This window comes from Sorex araneus, chromosome 2, assembly GCF_027595985.1.
Source record: "Sorex araneus isolate mSorAra2 chromosome 2, mSorAra2.pri, whole genome shotgun sequence".
Taxonomy (NCBI): Eukaryota; Metazoa; Chordata; class Mammalia; order Eulipotyphla; family Soricidae; genus Sorex; species Sorex araneus.
The window spans coordinates 145,673,665-145,699,916 of record NC_073303.1 but is presented as its reverse complement, the minus strand read 5'-3'; the positions used below and the strand labels follow the sequence as shown (position 1 = coordinate 145,699,916).

At 38.1% G+C, this 26,252-nt stretch overlaps 1 protein-coding gene and 1 non-coding gene across 9 annotated transcripts in view; both read right to left on the bottom strand.

The window, feature by feature from the left end:
• Window positions 1-26,252, bottom strand: part of ZBTB20 (zinc finger and BTB domain containing 20) — an 897,756-nt gene that overhangs the window by 178,942 nt on the left and 692,562 nt on the right. The window lies entirely within an intron of this gene.
• Window positions 1,143-1,249, bottom strand: LOC129402761 (U6 spliceosomal RNA). The gene has a single exon (XR_008628806.1). It is a non-coding gene; the product is annotated as a U6 spliceosomal RNA (small nuclear RNA).

Here is a 26,252-nt window from a genome sequence, read left to right as displayed (position 1 = left end):
CAAAGCTTATTGTTTGTTTTCTTAGTCCAAAGTAAATTAGAAGTAGTGCATTAGAGAAGGAATGAGGATCTTAGAGGCTTGCACAACATGAAGTAACTTCATAACTAAAAACGATAAGCAGAGAGTGTAAAAGGAAGACATGAAAACTGAAAATATTAGAGCAGCCTGGAGACAAACAAGCACGGAAGTAAATAACGTTACCGACTAAGGATCAAATGGTTAATACCACATGGAATTGCTTGGAAACCCCAAAAGGATATTGAAATATCAGCATTATTTCCAGTCTTTATCCCCTTCAGCCTCAGCAGCCACACAACCAACTGCTGTTTCAGATGCTGACCATGAGTCATCTTAAAAAGTCTGAATCATGGTAAATATTCTGAGAGCTGGACATACATATAAATTTAAGGTACTATTTATCAAAAGTTAATATCAATACAATGTAAAAATATTTATATTAAGAGGAGGAAAACTCTTTAATGTGAGATATCCTCCTACCGAGTTCATGGTGAAGTTGGTAAATAAACTCTTCACACTTGAATACATCTATACATTTTTGTGAATTCCTGGGATATAATTTTTGTGCTATTAAAATGTCAAATATAAATTTAAAACATTTTTCAATATAGTTATTTTACAATACATAAAATATTTTAAAGATAAAATATACTCATGTGTACAACTTAGAAAATATGGAAAAACATTAGGAGAAAAATATCTTACATTTCCAAAATCTACAATTTATTTAAAAAAATAGTTGAGATTATATAAATGTATAAGTATGTATGCTGCATTTTAATTAATATGTAGCATAAATAGTCAAGGTTATTCATAAATATTCATAAATATCTTAATGGCTCAAATATTCTATCAAATGGATATGTCAAAATACACTTAACCAGTCTCCTGGAGTTGAAGATACAGCTTACTTCTAGTTTTATAATATTGATGTGTCTAACAAGATTTGCTATGAGCTGATAATTGTTGAAGCTGAATGAGGATCTCCTGAGAGTTCACTATGATCTTCTATCTACTTTTGTGTATATTTGAAATGTCTATAATAAAAAGGAAAAATATGTTTATCTGTGCTAAACATCCTTTTTTTATTTTTTTTTATAGTTTATTTTTAATTAGTGAGTCAAAAAAATATGGAACGCTTCACGAATTTGCGTGTCATCCTTGCGCAGGGGCCATGCTAATCTTCTCTGTATCGTTCCAATTTTAGTATATGTGCTGCCGAAGCGAGCACGCTAAACATCCTTTATACAATGTATTTTATTTTATTTCAATTTGGGGGGCTTATTTACAACCTTTTCTTTAGAGTTCAGTGCCAGTTAGCTGATTCAAAGACCACATCATCACCTAGTTATGTGGGTAACTGCCAGGTACGTTCAGCTTCGGTTTCTTTATCTGAAAAGTGGGCAATATAAGGAGAACATACTGATAGGGCTCGTAATGATTCTTTGAGATGATGCTCAACACTTTCCACAAAGCATAGAATAATGTTCGCAAGCAAAAAAAAATAACCTTGAAAGAACACAGTGCTGGGTACACATTACATGAGTTGTGGCTATAAAAAAAATCACCATGCATACACCAAGAAACATTCCAAAAATAATGAAGTGTGCATCATATCCAGCTCTAGGCTAGGCACTTATACCAAAGATACCATCAAAGTAATTCATATTCCTAACTTCCATTATGGAACATGCTCTATGGGGCTCATATTGGCCCAAGTGCATCCTATATATTATCTCATTTAATCTTCACAAGAGTCTGCTAAAGCAATTATTATAACCATCCTATTTTATAGCTAAGGAAATTGAGACTTTAAGATTAATTAACCCGACTCCCCTGCAAAGAAGCAGGCAGAGTCTGTTCTCAAATATAGCTCTGAAACCCTGGAGTTCATCCCGAGCTTCTGGACTTCGAACTCTCTTCTGTTCTAAACAGACCTGTGTTACTCATCAGCCATCCCGCCGAAACACATTTGGTGGTTGGAGATGATTTTGGCTCAATTTTGGAAGGTCACCTGGATCTCAAATATATTTTTCTTTCTCTAATTTTAATCAGTGTTTTTTATTTCAAAAACTTTATTCTAGAAGACAATTTTAGAGAAGAATGTTCTCCATAGAATCAACAGTCCTTTTTTTTTTTTTGACTTTTTTGGGTCACAACTTTGACGATCAGAGGTTACTCCTGAGTATGCACTCAGGATTCACTTCTGGCAGTGCTTAGGGGACCATATAGGTGCTGGGGACGAAACCCAGGTTGGCCAAGTGTAAGGCAAATGCCCTACCAGCTGTCCTATCATTCCAGTCCCAGAAAACTAACTCAACAGCTTCTAAAGCATGTATAGCTCACGATCTATGAAAAGTAATATTCATCTTGACTTTGAACACTTACTTTCTATTGGTTTGATTTTGTTATGTTCACTGTGAAATAATTCATCATCAAGCATACATACATACATGCACACCCTTTAAAAAATCTCTGAAGTGTTCTATATATATATATTTCACCCGAAATATATAATTGTATATGTGAACTATCTGCCAAAGAGAGCGTATGAAAGTCTGAATTTTGAAAAGACTGTGAAAGTCTGGAAAAGGTGTTTTTATACAAATATTAAGAAAAATTAAGTCACAGGATATTATAATTAAAAAATAAGTCATCTAGCCAAGGAAGACTGTTTTCTCGGGCGTGAGAAGGCTACTCGCGGGCAGCACACTCTAGGGAGAAAACACCAAAAGGGGTTGCTGCGACTTCTATGCCTCAGACAGCACATTTATGCATCTGTATTATAAAAAATGTGCCAGCTCTAGCAAGCTCACAGTACTCAGCAAAGCGCTATAGCTACAGCTGGGAATTTGTCTTTGAGGGCTGGCTCTAGTTACTGAAGTTTTTTTTTTCTTTTTTGGTTTGTTCCTCCCTGAGGTGGGGGGCAGAGTGGGGTGTTTATTTTTTTGTGGGGTGGTGGGAAGGAAGGAGGGGTTTTTTGTGAGTTCTATTTTGAAATTTGGTGAATAGGAAAGCAGGGAATTTGCCAGCCTGTTACTCAGTGGTACTGAAACATGATGCAAACTGCCTCAATTTGAAGCACAGACGGTCTGAAAAATTTTTCTGAGGAGCTCTTGAAATATCTAAGTCTGTTTTCAAGGAAAGGCTTGTTTCTCTTAAAATCTACCCTGTAAATAATAGACGGATATTGTCTCTTCTATCCACGACCCTGAAATGACTACAGAAAGTACTATTCTTTATTTTTTATTTTTATTTTGTTTTGCTTTTTTTGGGGTCATACCTGGCAATGCACAGGGGTCACTCCTGGCTCTGCACTTAGGAATTAACCCTGGTGGTGCTCAGGGGACCATATGGGATGCTGGGAATGGAACCCCGGTTAGCCGAGTGCAAGGCAAACGCCCTACCCGCTGTGCAATCACCCAGCCCCAAGAAAGTACTATTCTTTAAAATTAGTCAGGATATTTAAACAAATTTCATAGTGCCAAGGAGAGTACTGAGAGGAATGTACTTGAGTGGGGGCTTTCTTCATAAAGTCATTTCTACATATATACAGTGTCAGGAGTTTGGGCGCTAAGACTTTGCCTGAGTTGTATTTTCCTATTTGAAAAAAGAAAAAAAGCAAATCCAGACTACTTTTCCTCTTCCCCATTTCCCTGAATCTGTCTGTACATCCAGGCTCAGTATTAGCACGAGGATGTATGTATGTATGCTTCTAGCTCCACGCACTCTTATGCATGCTTCAGCTTCTATAGAAATACAGCTACAGAATCTGTTTTGATTTCAGAAACTGTTCAGCAAATGCATGGGGGTCATAATGGCAGGTAACAGAGCATTGATTGAAGCATGAAAACAAATAGACAATGAAATCCAAAAAGCAATACAGAACCATACTTCCCTTCTGAGATCTCCTGGGCTAAGTAAGGATTGAAGAGCCAGTAATAAATACCTGGAGGCTTTTCAAGCCACCTCAGGGTTAGTGCCTGTGCGAGACCTTGATGGTACAGAGATCCTTTACTTGCTTTCGGAAACTGCATCACCACTTAACTTCCCCCATAATTTTTCAGAAGATGCTCCTAGAATAAATTCTATTTGTTCCTGAAAAAGTATACGCATTGTATAGCATAACTTTTCAATGAATGATTGGTTTTAGTTCCATGAAGAAAAAAACTTCCAACAACCTTTCATGCTGAAATTTCTCATGCTAGTTCTCAGCACAGAAGTGAGTTGTCTTTTTTTTTTTTTTAAAGTAGCATAAAGCCTAGCAAGGTTTAAGTTTTCCCAGCAAGGAGAAAGTGTTTTTCAGCTGTTAAATTTTTCAGATGCCTTTTTTTCTTTTGGATTTGGATAAAACTCAAAAACATGTTTGTTTTAAAATGTAAACCATTTTATGTATAGAGGTTTGCATAAAGAGAAATGTTATTACTATGTCAGAGGTACTAGTTTTAAAATAAGGAAGACACAAGCGTTTACACACAACAAACTATATACTGCCTCGTGGCTGTCTCATGATTTTTTGGGTGGATACTGGCCACCCCCGGTGGTGCTCAGGGCTTAATCCCAGCCCTGTGCTCAGGGATCACTCCTGGTGGGCTGGAGGAACATATGGGATATTGGGGGTCGAACTCAGGCTGGCGGTTTGCAAGGCAAGTGCCCTACCCACTATACTAAAGCCCCAGCTCCACATCTCATGAAGTATTACTGTAAATATGATGGTTTGCAAGTTAGTGTATACATCTGCTGACAGGATCGCATCTAACACTATTAATGGATATATTTTTGTGTGTGAGAGCTAAGGGTAACCAGGTATTAACTGAAGAATACCCTAAGAGTCAGCTCTATACTTTTGAAAGATGTTTTACTCTTCTTTGGTGCTTCTTTTGGTACTTCTTTGGCCTGGGTCTCCTTGATCCTTCATCTTGTTATCTGGGCCATAACTGCTACAACAAACGATGGCAAATAAGACAAAAAATGATGAGGGAAGGCAGTGAGGGATGAGCAGAGAGGTAAAAGGAAGGCAAATCCGCAGTCTGCCAACTGCTGTTTTAATTTATTAAAAGCAATTCCCCCCCACCCCTTCCCTTCCATCGTTGTAGATGTCATGATGACTGGGGAGAGGGGGAATACCATACACTTGGTTGTGGAGCTTACTGGAAGCTGTTTACTTTTTAGTGTTATTCTCATACACAACTTGGTTGTAGTGTACTGAGACAGGTTTTGGTGGTTCTGTGGATCCCAAAGGCAGGGGCTGCTAGCATTGAACTTGGGATATGACGTGGTACAGGGGATCTACTTCATGGCATCACCCCTGCGAGGGACATGTCCCAACCCTGAGTGAGCCCCACCACCTCTCATTTTAACAAGCCCAGTTACTCTTCAATTTTTAGCAAATTGTAATATACTGAATGAGAAAGATATTTTCCTAACCAGTCCACTTTAGTAAGTATTTTTAACATTTTAGCTAATAACTGTATCACACTGTATCACTGTCATCCCGTTGCTCATCGATTTGCTGGAGTGGGCACCAGTAACGTCTCCATTGTGAGACTTGTTGTTACTGTTTTTGGCATATCGAATATGCCACGGGTAGCTTGCCAGGCTCTGCCATGCAGGCGAGATAGCTTGCCGGGCTCTTCAAGAAGGGCGGTGGAATCAAACCCGAGTTGGCCATATACAAGGCAAATGCCCTACTCACTGTGCTATAGAACATTTACTCTACATTGTGATGCAGTTGCTTTTCATACACACATATGGATAATACACACATGTGCACATGTTTCTGAGACAAAAAGTAATAAGTATATCCAAATTTTAAATTTCAACATTATTTGTAATTTTATTGAATGCTTTTTCCTTGGGCTGGAGCGATAGCACAGAGGGTAGGGCATTTGCCTTGCATGTGGCCGACCCAGGTTCGATTCCTCCATCCCTCTTTGATAGCCTGGCATGCTACTGAGAGTCTCTCACCCGCATGGCAGAGTCTGGCAACACACCTGTGGTGTATTCAACATGCCCCAAACAGTAACAACAAGTCTCACAATGGAGATGTTACTGGTGCCTGCTCGAGCAAATCAATTTGCAATGGGATGATAGTTACAGTGACAGTGCTTTTTCTTTGTTTTGGAGGGGGGAACACCTGGCAGAGTAAGTGCTCAGGGCTGACTCTGATGACTCAGAGATCACTCCTGGAAGGCTGGAGGAACCATATTTGGAACAAAACCTGGATTGGCCAAGTGCAAAATAAGTCTCCTATCTGTTGTACTATCAGTTCGGCCCCTCTATTGTATGCTTTATCCCTCGGATTTTTGAAAATTAAAATCTGGAAATTTGGACCACTTCAAATTTTTAACCCAGCATGTCTTCCAAATAAGGAAAGTAACTGATATTCTGGCTCAGTTTTTGAATTTCCACTAAAATTCATTCTTTCCCTTATTCACTTGTAATTCATTTATTCTATCTACAAATACTATTGATGTTTATATACCTTAGACCTGAGACGATACACTCGTGATATATTTCTAGGCCAATTACTTCACATTTGCTTTAGGATTTATGGCAAGTTTGACCAGATGGTTTTTACAAAGGAGAACAGACTCAAACAACACAGTCACAACATTTCTTATCTAGTAACCAGGAGCTCTGACAGCATCTCTTCTAGCCTCTCACTAAGGTTCTAGTACAAAGCCATAAATATATTTTTATTTATTTTTCACAGGTAACATTAATTAAAAATTCTGAGTGCAGCCACAAGATACTAATGTCAGAATATTTCAAATAAGGTTTTCATAATAAGGACTTTCCCATAATAATGTGGCTGGCTTCTGGATCTCTTCAAAATGAGTGATATTAATGACTGGTGGTAAGAAGATGATGAAGAAATGTCTCATTATAAATAGGTGGATAGATTGGGTATGGGCTCCCTGTTAGCACATTTCTCATGCATTTGGATAAAGCTATTGGTGGACGAGCTACTGGAGAAAGCTTCTTATTGGTGAAAATCAATATAGTTCCTACAGACACAGTGAGAATGCACATATTTTCTCATTCTTCAGATATGCAAAAGACTGACAATACCCTACTTTGAGTAATTTTGAAAATAAATGAGCCAACGCATGCTTATTAAAGTTGTACATGGTACAGTTGATGAATAGAGCACACTGGTATCACCGCAGCCAGTGTGCCTGGCCCCCTCCTGAGGACAGTATACATACAATCAGAAGGCAGCGGGCTCTAAATATTTATTACTAGACTTTTAGGTGGGTGAGTTCTTCTAGTCTAGTAGAAAGTGTTATATAAGTGTATGTCTGAGCCCAGTTCAATTATTTATATTGCTCTTCCAGAAAATGGGTAACATAGTAAACCACAGACTTAAGAAATGCAGAATACTAAATAATACACAGTGAATAAGAATGAGTCTGTCTTCTCATTTAGGCCACGGCCATAATCATGGAATTAATAGTAGGGATTCCTCTATATACTTTTGTTTGTAGGCACACTCGGCGATGCTCAGGGATTATTCCTGGCTCTGCACTCAGGTAGAGCTCGGTAGCCATATGGGATATGGCAGATAGAATCTGGATTGGCTGCCGGCAAGTCACACACCCTTCCCGCTGTACTATCACTGTGCCCCTCCCCGCCCCGCCACCTTTTTTTCTCAGTGTGAAGTTCTTTGAGTTTTTTAAGATCATTAAATTTTTTTAAAATTTGGAATGAGGGGAATTGGGCTACACCCAGACGCATTCGGGGCTTACTTCTGACTCTGTGCTCAGGAGTCACTCCTGGGCTCAGGTGACTAGATGGGGTGCAGGGATCAAACCCTGGTCTGAAGCATGCAAGGCAAGCACCTTACCTGCTGTATTATCTCTCTGGCCCTTCTGGAACCTTATTAAAAGTGTAAAATGAATTAACTTTTTATTTTAGGAACTGTGATTTGGAAATTATTGAAACGTTACAATTGGACACACTTCATAAACAAAACATAGGGCACCTTTTCAAAAGAGCTTTTTAATAACACTTTTAAGTTTTTATGGATACAGTTAGTTGTCTGCCTAAAATTAGTCCAGATTCCAAACTATTTTTCTTTCTGCACCAATGACAAATTAACACATGTAAACTGGAGAAGAAAAATAAATAACTAAGGCCACATCAGAAGAGATGTGGCAGGTTTCAAGCTCTGGAGGCCCGAGGCAGCAAAAATATGGGCACAAAGCTCAAAATTGTACCTTCTTATTCTTGTGCATTATTTCTATATGGAAAATTACTTTGCTCTGAGAGTATATGTGTAAATATGCATCTGCTAGTGTTTTGGCAACTCTAAGTTACCTAAATTAGTTTTGATCAACACTGTCGGATTTTTAAATCCACCAACGTAATAAAAGCAAGTTTAAAAAAAAACACAAACAAACCCTACAGTACATTGTGTGCTCTGCTGTTCCAAGCCTCAGTTTCAAGACAAAAGGAGAGCGAGACTTTGTCATTCGCTAGCTGTTAATAATCAAGAGATCTGCCAGACAAGCTCTTCGAGGGCTGTGTCAGTCTGGACCAGGTATATACTGCTGTACACAAAGGGCTTTGCAGGGGGAGAAAAATGAGTGTTCACGGACAATGATGCAGCTTTCTTAATTAAGATTTTCATTACTGATACATACATTAAGTTCGGCAACGGCAAGAGCCAGAGCATAGTCGTGTGCAGGTAGATGTCCCTGATTCCATCTTCAGTCAGTAAAGCTAAAACATATTAAATGTTCACCCAGAAAATGCTGTGGGAGCCAGTTAAGCTCAAGAAATATTTTTGTGGGAATGCAGATAGACACCATTAAAAACAAATTTGTAATGCATCTAAGAGGCAAAGAAACCTCCCCAGAACAACGGATTATGAGTGTGTGTGTCTATATATGCAAGGGCTCTTATATGGGGCTGCGGTGATGTCTGAGACAGAGAAAAAGGTAGTTGTAGAGTACCTGAAAAACACTGATCTTTAAGTTTTCTGTTATGTACTTTTTTTTTTTTCTTTTTGGGTCACACTTGGCGATGCTCAGGGTTACTTCTGGCTCTGCACTCAGGAATTACTCCTGGCAGTGTTCAGCGGACCATATGGGATGCTGGGAATCGAACCTGGGTTGGCTTCATGCAAGGCAAACACCCTCCCCACTGTGCTTTCGCTCCAGCCCCCAGTCATCTACTTTTGAGGAAAAAAATAAATGACAGATTTTGGGGTCTGACTAATTTTGAAAGATGCTCAAGTCTCCTGTCCACAGTGGGCCCTCTCTCTCTCTCTCTCTAGCTCTTGTCCACCTTGGGCTCTCTCTCCATAGCTCCTGTCCACAGCAGACACTCTCTCTATACCAACTGTCACAGTGGGCACTCCCTCTGGGTTACTCAGTCTTTTTTTCCAGAATCTTTAGGCAAGTCATTAAGTTGATGTTTTTCCAATGGGTATAATTTTCCCAGAAAATAATTCAACTGTGGTGTAGGGAAATCTTTATGCTTAGATTAAGTTCACTGTACCTCTGTATCACTGTCATCCCAAGCTCATCGATTTTCTGGAGCGGGCACCAGTAACGTCTCCATTGTGAGACTTGTTGTTACTGTTTTTGGCATATCGAATATGTCATGGGCAGCTTGCCAGGCTCTGCCGTGTGGGCAAGATACTCTTGGTAGCTTGCTGGGCTCTCTGAGAGGGACGGAGGAATTGAACCCAGGTTAGCCTCGTGCAAGGCAAACGCCCTACCTGCTGTGCTATCATTCCAGCTCATTAGATCAAATTATTTTTATTAAAAGAATTTTTCGAAAAGATGAACGAAACTGAATTCCTCCATGACCTAAGAAGTGGATGAAGTGCTGAAGCACATCTTTTTTATTCCATCTTAATGATGGATGAACTTCTTTTAGGGCAGCTGGGACTGTCTCTGAGCACAATGCTCTCTGTAGTCCCCACCCTCCTAGTTTTAGTTGTACTCCCTTGTGTTTCAGAGTCTGCACCTGTTTTGGGGAAGTTGCCCAAAGAACTTCTGCCTCCCCTTTAAATAAGGTCCCCGTCCTTTGGTCATCTCCACAGTGGAGATGAGTCTGCCCTTAACAAGACTGTTTTGTCACAGCAGTAAAAAATTACACACTGATTTCCTATTAGGTAAAAGCATTTATCTAGATATTAAATGTAATCCCCCATTTCCTAAGAAGTAATAAACTAAAATCTAATACTAAAATGGCTCAAAGGGAATTTTTAAAAGTGTTTTGACTGTAGCTCTTTGTTGTGTTGGTGAAAGGAAAAATTCCAGAGAATAGAGTCGATCAGATTTCTCTGAATTCCTGTACCAAGGTTCAGATTTCTGAAATTGTTTTCTGAATGTCTGTATATATTTCTAAAACTCTTTTTTCTAGATAGGCCAGAGATTAGAGTGGAATGATGAGCACACAGTCTACTTTGAAGTGGCTGGCCTTGGTGATGCTTCTAAATGAGTGATAGGAATGGTAACTGGTTATAAATTGCTATAAAGATGGGTAGCTAATACGTAGATTTGTAGTTAACACATGCTTCATGTATCTGCGTAAAGCTACTAGTGGGAAACTACTAGGAAAAACTCCCTATTGGTGAAGAACCAATGAGATATTCAAACATAGTGATGACAGAAGACAGCATGGGAAATAATCCAAGAAAGCTGTTTCTAACTAGAGACTTCTTATCACATTTCTTACTAGGGCATTGTTTGGGAGTTAGACGTAAATTTTTTTTCAAATTCAGTCACCAGATAAATGCCTTCCTTACCTAAAATATAGGGTTGATTTTAAATTAAGGGTTATAATTATTGTCTATGTACCAAAAAAAGCCTAGAACATATAACTAAAAGCAGAATCCACTTTTGCTTACAAAGCAAGAGGCAAGATAACTCATTCTAAATTAGTATCTGGAACAGGTACTCTGGGATAATAAGGTAGGTACACTTAATTTTTTTTCAACAGCCCCATATTAGGAAGAGTAAGGCATCAGAAAATAGTAGAAAAATAATACATAATAGAAGACAAATAAAAGAAAAGTATCTTCATTTTATCAGTGCAAATAATATGTTTCTGCAAGGGTCCTAATAGAGTCTTTGCATGAGTTGGCTGAATATATAATATCAATTATTCTATTTACCTGCTAAGCTATGTATAGCCATATTTTATATATCCTATTATATAACACCATAAAGTGGTAGCACTGTAGCACTGTCGTCCCCGTTGTGCATCGATTTGCTCAAGCGGGCACCAGTAACGTCTCCATTATGAGACTTTGTTGTTACTGCTTTTGGCATATGGAATATGCCACGGGGAGCTTACTATACAGTGGTACATATAGTAAATACATCATGTTATTTATGATATATAAACATCCTTATTCACTTTGGAACCATGTTTGGGGAAGAAAAAAATGGTTAGAAAGAACATGAAGAACACTCATGCTAATGAAACTCAGTGCTGATTTTCATTACTGTGTCCCCATTTGACTTCTAAGTCTAAGTTCCGCTCCAAACTCAGGTGTATAAAACATGATGTTTTCTAAGAAGTGTCATGAGGAAAAAGCTCTGAGTCCTGGAAAGATTGAGTCAATTGTCTGTATTCTAACTGAGGCATGGGAGACCCTAAAGCCAGACTCTTCTCTGCATTCTCACTCCTTCTGGGCAGTTCCAGCCTTGAAGATCATGCGTTTTACCTGAACTGGTTCTTATCACTTGTCTTTATTTGTGGTTGGTCTAAGGGGGCTCCTCTTCTGTCTTTACCACAATTTGTCTCATATTTGTGTCTTTTGGACACTGTCTTAGGATTTAAGTCACCTACATGACTTTTACGAACATAGTTTCCTATTACCGTTGGAGAACAAATGCCCTGGAGCACCTGTCATCTCTTATCATCTGCAAATGAATTTCTTATAATGAGGGAATGCTCCAATTACCACTCAGTGCGCACAAGAACTCCTATCCCAAAAGACTCAGGGGTTACTCTGAGAGTCCAGACACTGCGTTACCCCGAACACAGGCCCTGTAACAGTTTGTACTTTGGAGGCAGGGCCTGACGCTGTCACTCTGGCATTTCTGCCTCTCTAGCGTCTTTCACTTTTCTCTGAAGTTGTTGAAAAATATTCCATTTCATTAAGTATGTAGCAATACACATGGGGGCCAGAGAGAAAGAGGGAAAGGTGGAGGACACTGATGACATGGCCTCTAGCATTTTATTTATGAGAACACCCAGAAATCTCTATCTACATCTGGTAGAAGAAGAGTGTCAATACTGTCCCTGAGACACGAATCAGGCAACGCTGCCAGTGTCTACTTCCCCTTCCCAATAATTGACTGATTCTGGAGGCGGATGGAGGAACTCAGATGATCATTTTTACATTCATGCAAGTGAGCAATTAGTCTGCCCCTTTGAGGGCTGGTGATGCCAAATAAACATAAATATGTGTAAGCAGGAGACATGCTAATCCCCACCTCCCATCTCTCTCTCTCTCTTTCTCTCTCTCTCTCTCTCTCTCTCTCTCTCTCTCTCTCTCTCTCTCACACACACACACACACACACACACCCTGAAGCTATCTGATGGGTGTTTTGTTTTGTACAACATTCCCCCAGAGGGCAGTGTGAAGGTGGATGTTGCTATCAAAGCATATGACACTGCACTTGAGGTGACCTGGCAGGAGTTTGGGAAGCTTGTCTTTGCAGTAAAGGAGCAAGCTTTGACAAGCAAATATTTATTAGACTTCTCTTTGCCATTTTCAATCTTTTCCCCCCTTGTGTTAGTCACCTTCCCTTTGCTAACTGAAAATAATTCACACAAAGTTTCACCATTTAAAATTATTTTCTGGGGCTGAACTAATAGTACAGGGGTAAGCTGATTGTCTTGCATGTGGCCAACCTAAGTTTGATCCTCGGCACCACATAAGGTCCTTTTATCTCCTTCAGGAATGATTCTTGAGCATAGAACCAGAAGTAAGCCCTGCACATAGTTGGATAAGTTGGATATGAGCCCCAAACCTTTCTCTCTCACTATATATATAAAAGATCAAAGTGATTACTCACTTCAGTAAAAAAAAATCAACATTTTTCCTCTCTATGTTCTGACTTGGGTTTTATGCTTAGAAAAAACCCACTCATTACTCCAACATAAAAATACTCACTTGTACAGCAAAAATGATAAAGGTTAACAATCAAAATTAGTGAAATGAGAAATGGATGGTTTCTTTGTTGGTAGAAGTGTAATATGGTGTAACTTTATGGAATACTGTTTAGCAACAGATACATTTTACTTAGACACTCATTACAAGAAATTTGTCTTAAGGAGATATACAATAAGGACTATATATCTGAAAAATGCACATGTGTAAAAAGTTAGTTACTGTAGCATTATTAAGTCAAAAATTCCAAATATTCAAAATGTTCATTAGTAAGGAACTAAGTCATTAAAATATCGATATACTGGAGTACAATGTAGCTGTCAAAAAGATAATGCATCTAAATTCATTAACATGGATTATGTCAACTATAATATAGTGGGAAGTGTCTTCCAAGTTAGACAATGTCAGGTACTAAAATTGCAGACCCAGTCTTAAAGGCTATAAAGGACAAATACTGAAACTAACTCAAATATATAGAGATAGGACATAGTTAGGAAAATCCCTAATGTGAAATGTTTAAAGTGTTCTTACTTAGACTGAGAAAAACATGTTCTATAATATTCGGTTAAAAATAGAGAAAACCATACATATTTCATTTATAATCAATTACGATAAAATCCAGAGGAGAGACTAGAAGGTAATCTGAAAAAATTGTTAATAATAGTTGTTTCTGTGCAGTGGGATTATGGATGTTTTCTCCTTACTCTATACTTTCTTAATATTTTACAATAAGTGTGAATTATAGAATCATGAAAGAAGCAAATATTAAAAAAATACAGCTGCTTTGCTCAACAGCTGCTGAATTTTACCCCAGATGTGCCTGCAATTTAGTTTTGAGTCGAATGGCCCTAAAGTCATTTCCTAAAGAGAATTTAGCGGAATGGAATGTGTTCCAATAAAGGAAAGTCATCATTGCTACCACCTCTTCCTAAGTCACCATTTTATAATGCTTAGAATAAATCCGAGTAGGAATTCCACTTCTACTGAAAAGAACAGACATCCAAATTCTTTAGGTCTTCATCATAGTTTGTATTGCCAGCAGTCATAATTCAATTAGCCTATAGTACTCATGTCTAATTTCAGATTTGGCAGCTGGTTTTAGAGGCTGATGTTGTAAGTCACCATTAGGACTCTTGATTAATTTATTTATTTCAAATGTAAGTTCCCTTCAATAATAAAGAGAATTCTACTCCGAAGATTTTATGTAGGCAATTAGTTCCTTTACCTTTCTTTCCCTGCTCTATCTCATAGATCTACTCTTCTCTTGCCCCCTCTTTCAAATAAATGGCCTTTTTTATATAGTGAGATGTTAACTCTTAAATTTTGGAGAAAACTCAGAATACCAATACCACATTAGGCGTATATTTTCGAATTTTTTTTGAGGATCAGATTTTGGCAAGATGAAGAAAGCAGAAATCAGTCATCACTCATGTATGTGTGATGCATAACAGAGGCTTGACAATAGACAGAGCAGACTCTTTTTTTTTGAATAGGCAAAACAATAACTGTGTAATGGGAAGTTGGGAAAGAAAAGCAATCGGAAGGGGAAACAAAGAATGATATGGGTTTCTGTGTCTTTTGGAAGAGCTTATCCAATCTTTTACTGGCCTTTTGGGTCAGATGGCATCTTTCAAATTTCCTCAGACTATGAGCTGCTCAAGAAAAGAGATGGCACTTCATGAAATTCAGTTTATGTATCATATACAATACATAAGTGCCTGGGATCAAGTTAGGCACTCATCAATGTATGAAGAACTGAGCTGAAACTTTTTATCATGGCTATAACTAAAAGAAATTTTAACTCTTGATTTTCACACGTACTAGTAAAACTTCACCCTAATTTGAACTCAAAGTAAAATGTCCTCTGAATTTCCATTTTTGTGACTGAACTGATAATGAAACTCACACAAGTCAAAATGGGAATCCACCAGATTCAGTCTTGGGATACTTTTATGTTTCTAAGATATTCTCCATTTCTTCTAAGTTATAGAAACTGCTACCACATGATTGTTTATAATATACCTTCATTATCCTTTGCATTTTATAATATCTGCTGTAATTTCTTTTTGGGTTCTGACTTTATTGGTGTTTTCTTTCTTAAATTCTTCATAAATCTGGTAAAGGTTTGTCTATCTTGCCTTTTTTATCAAAGGACAAACACTAACACCTGGTTAATTTTTTTATTTGTCTTTTTGGAATCTCTATTTCTTAATTTATCTTCTAAGTTTTATTGTCTCCCCATTTACTGACATTCGGTTTTGTTTTTTAATTGTTCTAGTTCCTTTAGGTGTAGGCAAAAAAATTTTGTTGGAGGAAACAGAGACGTTAAACAGATCCATAATGAGTAAGGAAATGAAACAGTGATCAAAAACCTTTCAGAAAAACAAAAAGTGCAGGACCATAAGGCTTCATTAGTTAATTCTACCAAACTTTCAAATAAGAATTAAAATACATATTTCTCAACTTCTTCCATAAAGTAGAAATGGAGGAAAAGCCTCCAAAAACATTCTTATGAAGTCAACTGTATCTTATTTTTGAAACTATACAAGGAAATGACAAAAAAGGAAAACATAGACCAAAAAGTCTGATAGAGATGGGAAATTCTCAACAAAATTTAGTGACTTAATTTAGTAATTTATTGTAAGAATCAGACACTATGATCAAATAGAATTTATCCCAGGAATGTGAGGATGGTTCAACATATGCAAATAAGTAAGTGTGATATGCCACATCAACAATAAAGGAAGGGAAAAAAATCATATGATAATCTCAATAGATACAGAACAAGCATTAAAAAGATTCAGCGATTCAGCATTCTTTGATGACAAATCTCTTAATAAAATGTGTATTGGACAACTCTATCAATATAATATAATAAAGGTCATATACAACAACTCCACAGTCAACATGATATTCAATAATAAAAACTTAAATCCTTTCTTTTAAGATCAGGAACAAGACAAGGCTGCCCTTTCTCTTCTTTTTTTCTTTTAGAAACAATACCCCAGCATTTATTGTCATCAGATTTAACATAACAGTGATCCAAACAATATGAACAAATGTTTTAAAGCTACTTTGCCCAAAGAAACACCTAAAAAACACAATGCAGCGCCTTCTCAATGATTTCTCCCTTCAGCCATGGTTTCTAGTTGGAGACACTCAGGAGCAGAGTAATATTATATCCTCTTAGCATGATCTGACCCAGTTGTTTTCTTGACTTTGTTTTTGAGTGAATCTCTTCTGCATCTTCTAACACGAGGCTCAGATACTCATCAAAGCCAATGATGCGGCCCATTATCCACATAGTCACTTGCTCATAAAGCCACACCTGAACCCGAGATCTATTTCGCGAGTATCTGCAGATGAGGTTGATGGGCTGCACCATCACCTTCTGCACTTTCTGGCCCTGGCCATGGTATGCATGGTGAGAGTACACAAAGACTGCACAGTCCCGCACGCTGGCTCTGAGGCGACTTCCGGAGTCGTGAGCCGGAAGCAGAAAACAAGGATGCCCTTTCTGATCACTACCATTTAATAGAAGATTGTAAGTTCTAGCAAGCACAGTTAGATAAGAAATGATGCAAAAAGAATCCAAATTGAAAAGGAAGTAAAACTATTACTATTCACAGATGACATGATCATATACATAGAAAATCCTAAGGACTGAAATAAAATGTTTTCAGAAATAATAATTACAGTAAGGAGGCAGGCAAAAATATAGTATGTAAAAGCCTGTTGTGCTCTATATGCAGAAATAGAAATCAAGACAATAATCCCATTTATAATTCTACCATAAAGAATTAAATACTTTAGAATCTCTTTAACTAAAGAACAGTAAGACCTGTATACTAAAAACTGACAGTTTCTGAAAGAAATAAAAGATACGAAGAGATAAAGCTTACTGATATATATAAATTCAATGCAATCTCTATCAAAATCCTGACAACTTTATTTGCAGAAATAACATGCAAAATCATATAATTTACTTAGAACTAAAAAAAGTTAGCAAAAATATTTCAGAAGAATGAAAGAACAGAAAGGAGGTATCATGCTTCTCAACTTCAAACTACACTACAAAGCATTACTAATCAAAACAGCATGTTATTGGAATAAAAATAGACACAGAAATCAGTGGAACAGAACCAAGAGTCCAGAAATTCAAAAAACAACAACTCATATGTAAGCATTTGACAGCGTTATGCAAAATAATGAAACAAGGCCATGATCTTTTGCTATATATAAAAATGAGTGCAAATGGATCAATATGTTTATGTTACACATACCTCAAGAGCCTTATAGTTGGATGTGCCTTAAGTAACACAAATTGTAGTGCCAGCAAAGCTTGGATATAAGACATAAGCCCACAAAATTCAAAAAGAAAGCATAGGTGATACGCACTCTTTGATGTTGGTCTTTTTTGTTTGTTTTGGGAACACACTTGGGGGTGCTCAGGATTTACTCCTGGTTCTGCACTCAGTGATCCTGAAGGGGCGTGGGGACCATATGGGGTGCCAGGGGTCAAACCTCGGTCATAAACATGCAGGCAAATTTCCTACCCACTGTACCATCAGTCTGGCCACTGGTGTTGGTCTTAGAGATATGTTTGAGGTATTGGTTCCAAGGGCAATAAAAGTGAAAATGAACAAGATGGCCTACAGCAAACTAAAAGGCTTCTACATGGTAAAATTAACCATCCAAATTAAAAGGTAGCCTACTGCACATGAGAAGCTATTTGAACATTGTACGTCTGACAAGAAGTAAAGATTAAAAAAATACAATACCTTATAAAACTCAACAAAGGGCTAGAGAGACAGCACAGGAATTAAAGTGATAGTTTGTATACTGTCAGCTTAATTCTATACCTGCATGTAAGAGCATTGCCAGATGTGATTCTTGAGCGCAGAGCTAGGAGTAAGCCCTGAGCAGAGGTGGGTATGGCCTCCAAACCAAAATACTAATGAGGATAATAAAATTAAATCACACTAAAAACAAACTCCTCAACAACAACAACAACAAAAATCAAAAATAAGCAGAAGATCTAAATAGACACTTCTCCAAAAGTCCTAATTGGTCAATAGTCACATGAAGCCCCAAATAAATAAAAAAGATACTCATCTCTTATCATTTGGGAAATACAAATTAAAACATAAATATTACCTTGCAACTATGAGGATGAGAATGGCTATTATGTGAAAGAAAAGAAACAACAAATTTTGGGAGTACATAAAAACATGAAGACAGGGGTGATGTACACTGTTGGTGGGAATGTAATTTGGTGTAGTCAGTTACAAAAAGCACTATGAGAGCTGCTAAAGATTAAAAACAGAAATTCTATGCAATCTCATTAACTTGTTTATGGGCATTAATCTGAAAAAAGGATACAAATTATATCACTGTCATTCCATTGCTCATCAATTTGCTCCAGTGGGCACCAGAAACATCTCCATTGTGAGACTTATTGTTACTGTATTTGGTATATTGGATACACCACGGGGAGCTTGCCAGGCTCTGCCCTGAGGGTTGGGTACTCTAGGTAGCTTGCAGGGCTCTCTGAGAGGGATGAAGTAATAGAACCCACCCTACCTGCTGTTTTATACAAACGCACACACACACACACACACACACACACACCATGTTTATTACAGTGCTATGCATAACAGTGAAGAGCTATACACTATATAAATACCCATCAACATATGATTGAATTAAAAATATAGAGCACAAACATAATACAGTACTACTGAGGTATATAAAGGATGAAATCCTACCATTTTCAATAATATGGATGGGCCTTGAAGATATTATGTTGTAATTAATGATGGAGAAATAAATACATTATAGAATTTTGCTCTGTGAGGTACATCAAGGAAATATGAATCAACTAAATAAAACAAAAATAAAACAACTAAATAAAACAAAACAAAAAACTAGTAGTTATGAGAAAACATGGTTGGGTAAAAGGTACAATTGTATGGTGAAAGATGAAATTAAACTATGAGTGTTGCATTTAATGTAGTTATATGGTTTATTTCACGATGCATAGCCTAAACTTACATAATGTGATCATGCAATGTTACTTAAATTTCAAACAGAAAAAACAAACCCTCCAGCCTTACTTAGGCATTAATATTTGCCAATGAAAATACTGCTCTGCTTCTCTAGTCAATTTGCCTTCCATTTCTTTTCAAATCCTATTTTAAACCACCACTTTCTTTAAATCTCCTCCTCCTTCATTCAATTTGTTCAAATAATTTTTACTGTAGTTGGACATAAAGGCATCATGATAACAACAGTGTGTTAATGTTTATGGTCCTAGTTTACAGTTACCTCTCACTAGACACTGTGCCCCCAATCCCTTCCACCACTGTCCACTCTTCATCTCTCCATTCTGAATGGGACCATATCTGCTAGGATTCACAATCTGTACAAACTCTCAACCTTTCAGTACCAAACCTACACATATGTTTAGATCTGTCCCCATCCATCTTTCTTCTCTCTTAGTAGAAAAGTTCTCATCTTTCTTTTCTTCCTCTTGCTTTCAAGATTTCAGATCTCAAGCCTTATCAGGAATCGTATATGACCAACAACCCAGTCTTCTTCTTCACTGCGTACAATGAATCACTCCTCTTCACACACTTTCCTCCATGAGTGTAGAAAAATTTCAACATCTATTTTTTTCCAAATCATTTTAAAAATTCACTTACCCTTCCCAAGAAAATGTACCAGGTCATTTTTCTTTCCTTTATAGTAAAAGTTTAAGAGTTACTCTCATTAGCTACCTATTTTTCTTCACCTCCCGATCTTTTCTTATCACATTTCAAATACATCACTACTTCTATCACTCTAACAAACCAGCTTTGGCTAAGGTCCATAGTAAATAGCAAATCCATGTTAGTCTATACTTTTAATCCTTAGATTACTGACTTCCTAGTAGCACTCCACCAATGACCACCACTCTCTTTGCAACATCCTGTATTTCTGTGTTTTCAGATTTTCCTATTACCTTTTTGGCTGCTCTTTGGTGCTTAGTTTACAGCATCTTTTTTATCTACCAATGAGTAAATATTAAGATTCCATTTGGGTTGAAAGATGCGTGCAAAAGTAGACTACAGACCAAACATGATGGCCACTCAATACCTCTATTGCAAACCACAACACCCAAAAGGAGAGAGGGAGCAAAAGGGAATGCCCTGCCACAGAGGCGGGGCAGGGTGGAGGGGTGGGGGTGGGGGGTGGGAGGGATGCTGGGACCCTTGGTGGTGGAAAATGGGCACTGGTGGAGGGATGGGTACTCAATCATTGTATGACTGAAACGCAAGCATGAAAATTTGTAAGCCTGTAACTGTACCTCATGGTGATTCACTAATAAAAAATTTTTTCTTCAAGTTTCAGTTTGGGCTTTCTTCTCAATCTAACCCTCTCCTCAGGCAGTATTATCCATGCCCATGATTTCGTTTGCCTTCATTTTGCTTCTGTATTCCAGCTGTATATATTCAGCTGCTTATTTAATATACTCATTTGTCTCTATGCAAAGTACCTTGGACTTAATCTTTCAAAAAGCTCTAATAATCTTCCATCCACCCAAATCCCTCTTTGGCGTTTTACTGTGATGTTTTATGTAACAATGAGTAGCACAGTCCTCCATGAAGTTTGCTAAGCATGAGACCAGAGCCATGGTTGCCTCTCTTCACTGTCCACATTCAATCCCTAAGAAGGCTGAGGATAGTTTACTTCTGAATTAACTTTCAGTATTTATTTTTCTCCACTTCCACTCTCATTCTTCTAGATTATCTCATCTGATCTACTAAATTAGTCATCTTACTTTTGTTCCTTCCAAATAATTCACCAACACGATGGACTTTATCATTTTCTTTTTTTTTTTTTTTGGACGGGGGGTGGTCACACCTAGTGGTACCCAGGAGAAACTCTCAGCACATATATGAGGACTTGAACTCAAGCTTCCAGTATGCACTCCTTTGTTATTTTCTAACTTAATTTTAGGATGGATGTGGGTTAACATGAATGGCTTGTTTTGAAATATATGGGGGTATATCCTTTTCTGAGTTTTATTCCACCTATATACTGCATATTCACTATCAGTCAAGATACAGAATGGATCTATCACAAAGATATCTCATGTTACTCTTAAGAGGCCAGAGTTTCATTTAACTCTTATTTTCATCTCACTCAGTAGTTTCTTCCACATTCTAGACTTTGGATAATGGCATCAGTATCCATGTTTCTACTTGACTCCAAGACTCTAGAAGAAAGTTTTCTTAGCACAACTTGCCTTTTGCATCAGTATTTATTTAATTTCATTGTATTTTTATTTGGGGGGGTACAGCAGGCTGGCTGTAGTCAGGGATTATTTCTGGCTCTGAACTCAGAGGTCACTCCTGGTGGGGCTTGGGGCATCAAATGGAGTGTTGGGGATTGAAGTTGGGTCAACCATGTACAAGGCAAACACATTTCATGCTGTACTATCTCTCCAGCCTTTTGTCTCAGTTTTTATATTTCTACACGGAGGCAATATATTCTGTTAGTGTAGTGTTCCTAAGTTTGTAAGTGCAAGAGTTTAATGTTTCTCCTTACTTTCCTACATTGACTAAAGGGAATTACTGAACTGGACATGTGTTGCTCTTTCACATTCCAAATAATCCCATGGGAATGCTTTTCCAAGGTGTAGATGAAAGGAAAGGAGATCAGCAGCATACTAAGATATGTCATTCAAATCAGGCTTTATTAAAAAAAATTGTTCTCTGGCTATTAGATTTTCTGGTTTGATTTTTAAATGGGTTTGCTTAGAATTTGAGTGAGAAAGAGAAATGTTAGTTGTTGGCTATCTTAATAACAGATTCTAACTCTTAGGGTTACACTTTTGTTTAAAATACTATTATTTTCTCTCCATATTTTGTATTCCAGTAATTTTTATGAGTTAAATAAATTTCACATAAAGGTTTTTTTTCTCAAAGATCGTTTTTATGAATGAAATCCTTTAGCATCTACTGCAGTATATTATTCTTTAAAAAATTATTACTATCTTACATATACATTACATACAACACAATTATTTCATAATTAAATTTTAATTTACTTAAGAGCAAATAAGGTTTACATCCGAATTTTGTACTTCAACCCCCACTAAATATAATTATTTATATATGATGACTAATAATATCTTATGTGATGATTATGCATGATTTTGGCTCAGTGAATAGTCTTTTGTTTATTTTAATTGATATGACTTAGTGACTAGAAGATTTCAAAGAGGCAGGGTAGTGGTGAAAGACAGAAACAGCTAGTATTGACTATACCCTGAGACGTGTGCATGCCTAGATAAGTGTAGAGGTGGCAGAGCTTAATTCAACCTTGCACTATGCTTTCATCACAGCAAATACTCCCTCATTTTCTTTTATAAAAAAAGCATATGGAACTCATGGGCTTATAGGTAGAAAGGCTAAGAGAAATGCAAGCACAGGGAGGCAATGTTACTTGCTGCTGTATCCTGGTCTGCAGTATTTTTATTCTCTGAAATAGTCAGGAGATTGAAAAAAATATAGCCACTACTACTTGAGGAATAAAATGAGGAAGAAGGGTCCTGAAAATGGTATCTGAGCAATGAAAGACAGTGAATATTTTAGAGATCACTGAATTTAATTTATTCAACCTAAATGCATAAAAGTACAGGTGGGGACATTATTTATGCAGGTATATGCAAATCACTTTATAAAATAGGCAAAGCCCTTCTGCTTTTTATGAGTTGCCAAGGTGGTTCCTGATATTTTAAAAGCTCTGCACCTTTAATGTAATTTCCTAAGACTTGGAATCCCTCTGTTGGAGTCACAGTCATTGTCAGAGTTAAGTTTATTTTTTCCCTTCTCCTCTGGGACACTCACAGGGCTCTCATAACCATCACAAAAAGAGTGGTTTCCACAGAGATGTGACTGGAAAAATCCCTTGGAAATTGCTGAGGAGCAAGTCACAATGTTCAAAGCAGAGAACATAGGCTTTGAAAACATGAACCCATCTGACCTCCTGAATTTAGTACAGTGAATTCCTGAGCTCTGAAACATGGGGCCCGGCTGTGCATGCCATATTGGTGCTATAAGACTGGCAGTAGGTTGGCTGTGGCATGGTCTATTTCAAACTCCTTCACAGTGCCCAGTGTTGCATGTTCCCAGATGACATTTGGTTGGCAGAAGCTGGGCCTCCAAAGCTGGCAGTCTGGAATGCAGCCCACTGTGTTTTGACAAACACATAATTGACCATCTGATCACCAGCCTACGTTCTGCACTCAGGTCATCGGAGGGGAACCTGGGCTTTCAATGGGTCCCTACTACACGTCTGGTTCATCTTCTCAACCCCCCCCCTTTTTTTTTAACCAGAAATCATTATGGAGAAGACTTAAACAACCCCACACATTTACTTCCATTTGCAAAAAAGAACATGGTACACGAAACATAAGCTGTTGAAAATTTCCTTTAAATTGTCCTGGCAGCCCAAAGTGAACAAGAGAAAAGCACACTTATGGTGAACTCTAATTCAGAACGAAGAAATGAATACAGTGAATTGTTTCAACATCCGGCTGTGCCTAAGTTGCAGTGCAGCTGAATGGATTGGAAATTCTCCTTAGAAGATGACAGCATTGAAAAAATGATGAGAAATTGGGGCAATGATTGACTTTAGGACATTACTAAAGAATTATTGCATTTTCACATGAAAGAAGAGAAATAGAAGACTGCGAATGTCTCCCTATGTGCCTGCCATATTCCCAAGTCTACTATAGGAGAAGGCAGTCATGTTTAGGGAACCAGCAGGCAAAAGCTCAGAGTGAGGTCAGGTTAAAATGAAGGTGTAAAATGAAGCTTCCATAATGAAGTCTTTTGGTCTGAAATTTGACCCCCCACACACAAGCCTTTCTCCTAGTAGGCAAGGATTATGCACTGGTCCAAGATACATTGGCAATATGTAAATGTCGGTCTCTGTCAACACAACCAAATAGCCTTCTCCTGCCACCTGCACCCCTCAGAGTTTAGGCCTTTTATTTCCATCTTTTTTTTTTTTTTGGCTTTTTGGGTCTTACCCAGGCAATGCTCAGAGGTTACTCCTGGCTCTGCACTCAGAAATTACTCCTGATGGTGCTTGGGGGACCATATGGTATGCCGGGGATTGAACCTGAATCCGCCGAGTGCAGAGGTAAATGCCTGACCCACTGTACTATCGCTCCGGCCCCTTAATTTTCATCTATGATTCCTCCTTTTACTTCACCATCTCTACCAATAGCAGAACACTATTTTTTCAAAACATAAATTTGGTAATTTTTTTTTCAAAACCTCTGTAAGCCTGTAACATTCAGTCCAAACTCCTTTGCATGGTCCACGAGGCCTGTAGGATCTACCTCTTACTATCCACTTTACTTTCCAGTCTCAGATCTTAGATGTTTTTCATTGTGCTTGATGCTGGACACCTGAAATCTATTGGGGAACACCTGGTGGTGCTCAGGGACCTGGTCTTGGCTCAGTGGTTAGGGGCTAGTCCCATCTCTATGCTCAGAAGTAGCCCTGGCAGTGCATGGAAGGCATATGTTGTGCCAGGAATTTGAACCAGGGTTGAGTTCATGCAAGAAGAAGACCTTGACCTCAATTTAATCTCTCTGATACCAGGCTCTCATTTTCACCCTTCACTAAAATTACACATCACCCGTTCCCCCTCCCCCACACACTTACTTTACATCAATCTGTTTAAGTATGTTAATTATTTAAACCTTTAGAACCAGCTTGGACACTGTTTCCACACGCAGGTGGGCACTCCTTTTTCCTTCCCCCTTGATGTATCTTTGATATGCTTACTTTCTGGTGCCAGTCAAATACTATAGACTATATTGACTTATTTCCCCGACCACACCGTGAGACTTAACAATAAGGATAGAGGAATATTTTTTTAATTTTTTATCTTGCACATCCCAGAATCAAGCATAGTGGCTAATGGTCCATAAATGTTTGTTGACTGAAAACTAAATCAAGAACTGAGCATGCTAACTAATCAAGACCTATCAGTAGGTAGCATTAGCTTCTATAATCATAGCTGACAAGAGTATGCTGGCAATCAAAGGAAGGGAGAAGACCCCTAGCACAAAGGCAGTTTCTGATGTGTAATCACTGGCACCGTTGTTTGGCTGAGGGGGAGAGAGAGAGGTGGATGATATGATTTTTAAAAATGGGAGAATTTTGTTTATTTTTAAGAGTGTTACTGAGGTAGTGACTTTCCAACCTGTCAACATGTAACTTCCAATAATAAAAGGTATAATTATGAGAATGAATCTGGGTCAAAACTGCTTAAAGGTCTGATTTGTAAGAATCTGTTTCATCAAATAGGGTAAGTCTGTTCTGCCCTATTCAAGGCAGAATGGCAGGTTATGGAAGGTTGCTTTGATTCTGCTAAAAAGTATGGGTATATATGGGCCAGAGCAATAGTACAATGGGTAGGGCGTTTGCCATGCACTCGGCCAACCCAGGTTTGATCCCCGGCATCCCATATGGTCCCCCAAGCACCGCCAGGAGTAATTTCTGAGTGCAGAGCCAGAAGGAAGCTTTGAGCATTGCTAGGTGTGCCTCCCCACCCCCCTGCCACCCCCCTCCACACACCTGGCAAAAAAAAAAAGCAAAAAAAATGTAAGGAAACAGAAAATTCTTGCAGTCAATTCAGATCTTATTGGAACTAAATTCAGTGGCAAGGGGAAAAGATTCAACAGGTCGAACTCTGTCTTTGCAGAAGGCCATCAATGAGGTGCCAGGAGACAGAGTAGTGGGTGATACTGTTCTCATTTGTACCCACAAAACCTTTCTTTTCCCTTGATGGACTCTGTGGTACTACCCCTGGAAGCATCAGTTTTATCTGAGTGGCACTGGAGAATAGCAGAACTCTCCTGGGCTGAGTCCCCCATAGAAATAAAGACAGTTTGGGATTTGGAACAATTCACACAAACATGAAGCCTAGGACAAAGGTGGGTGAAGTCAGTGAATATATACATGGTTCTCATCCCTTTGCAGGTCATCTTCCCAGTTTAATCACTGGTTTAGAACTAGGGTC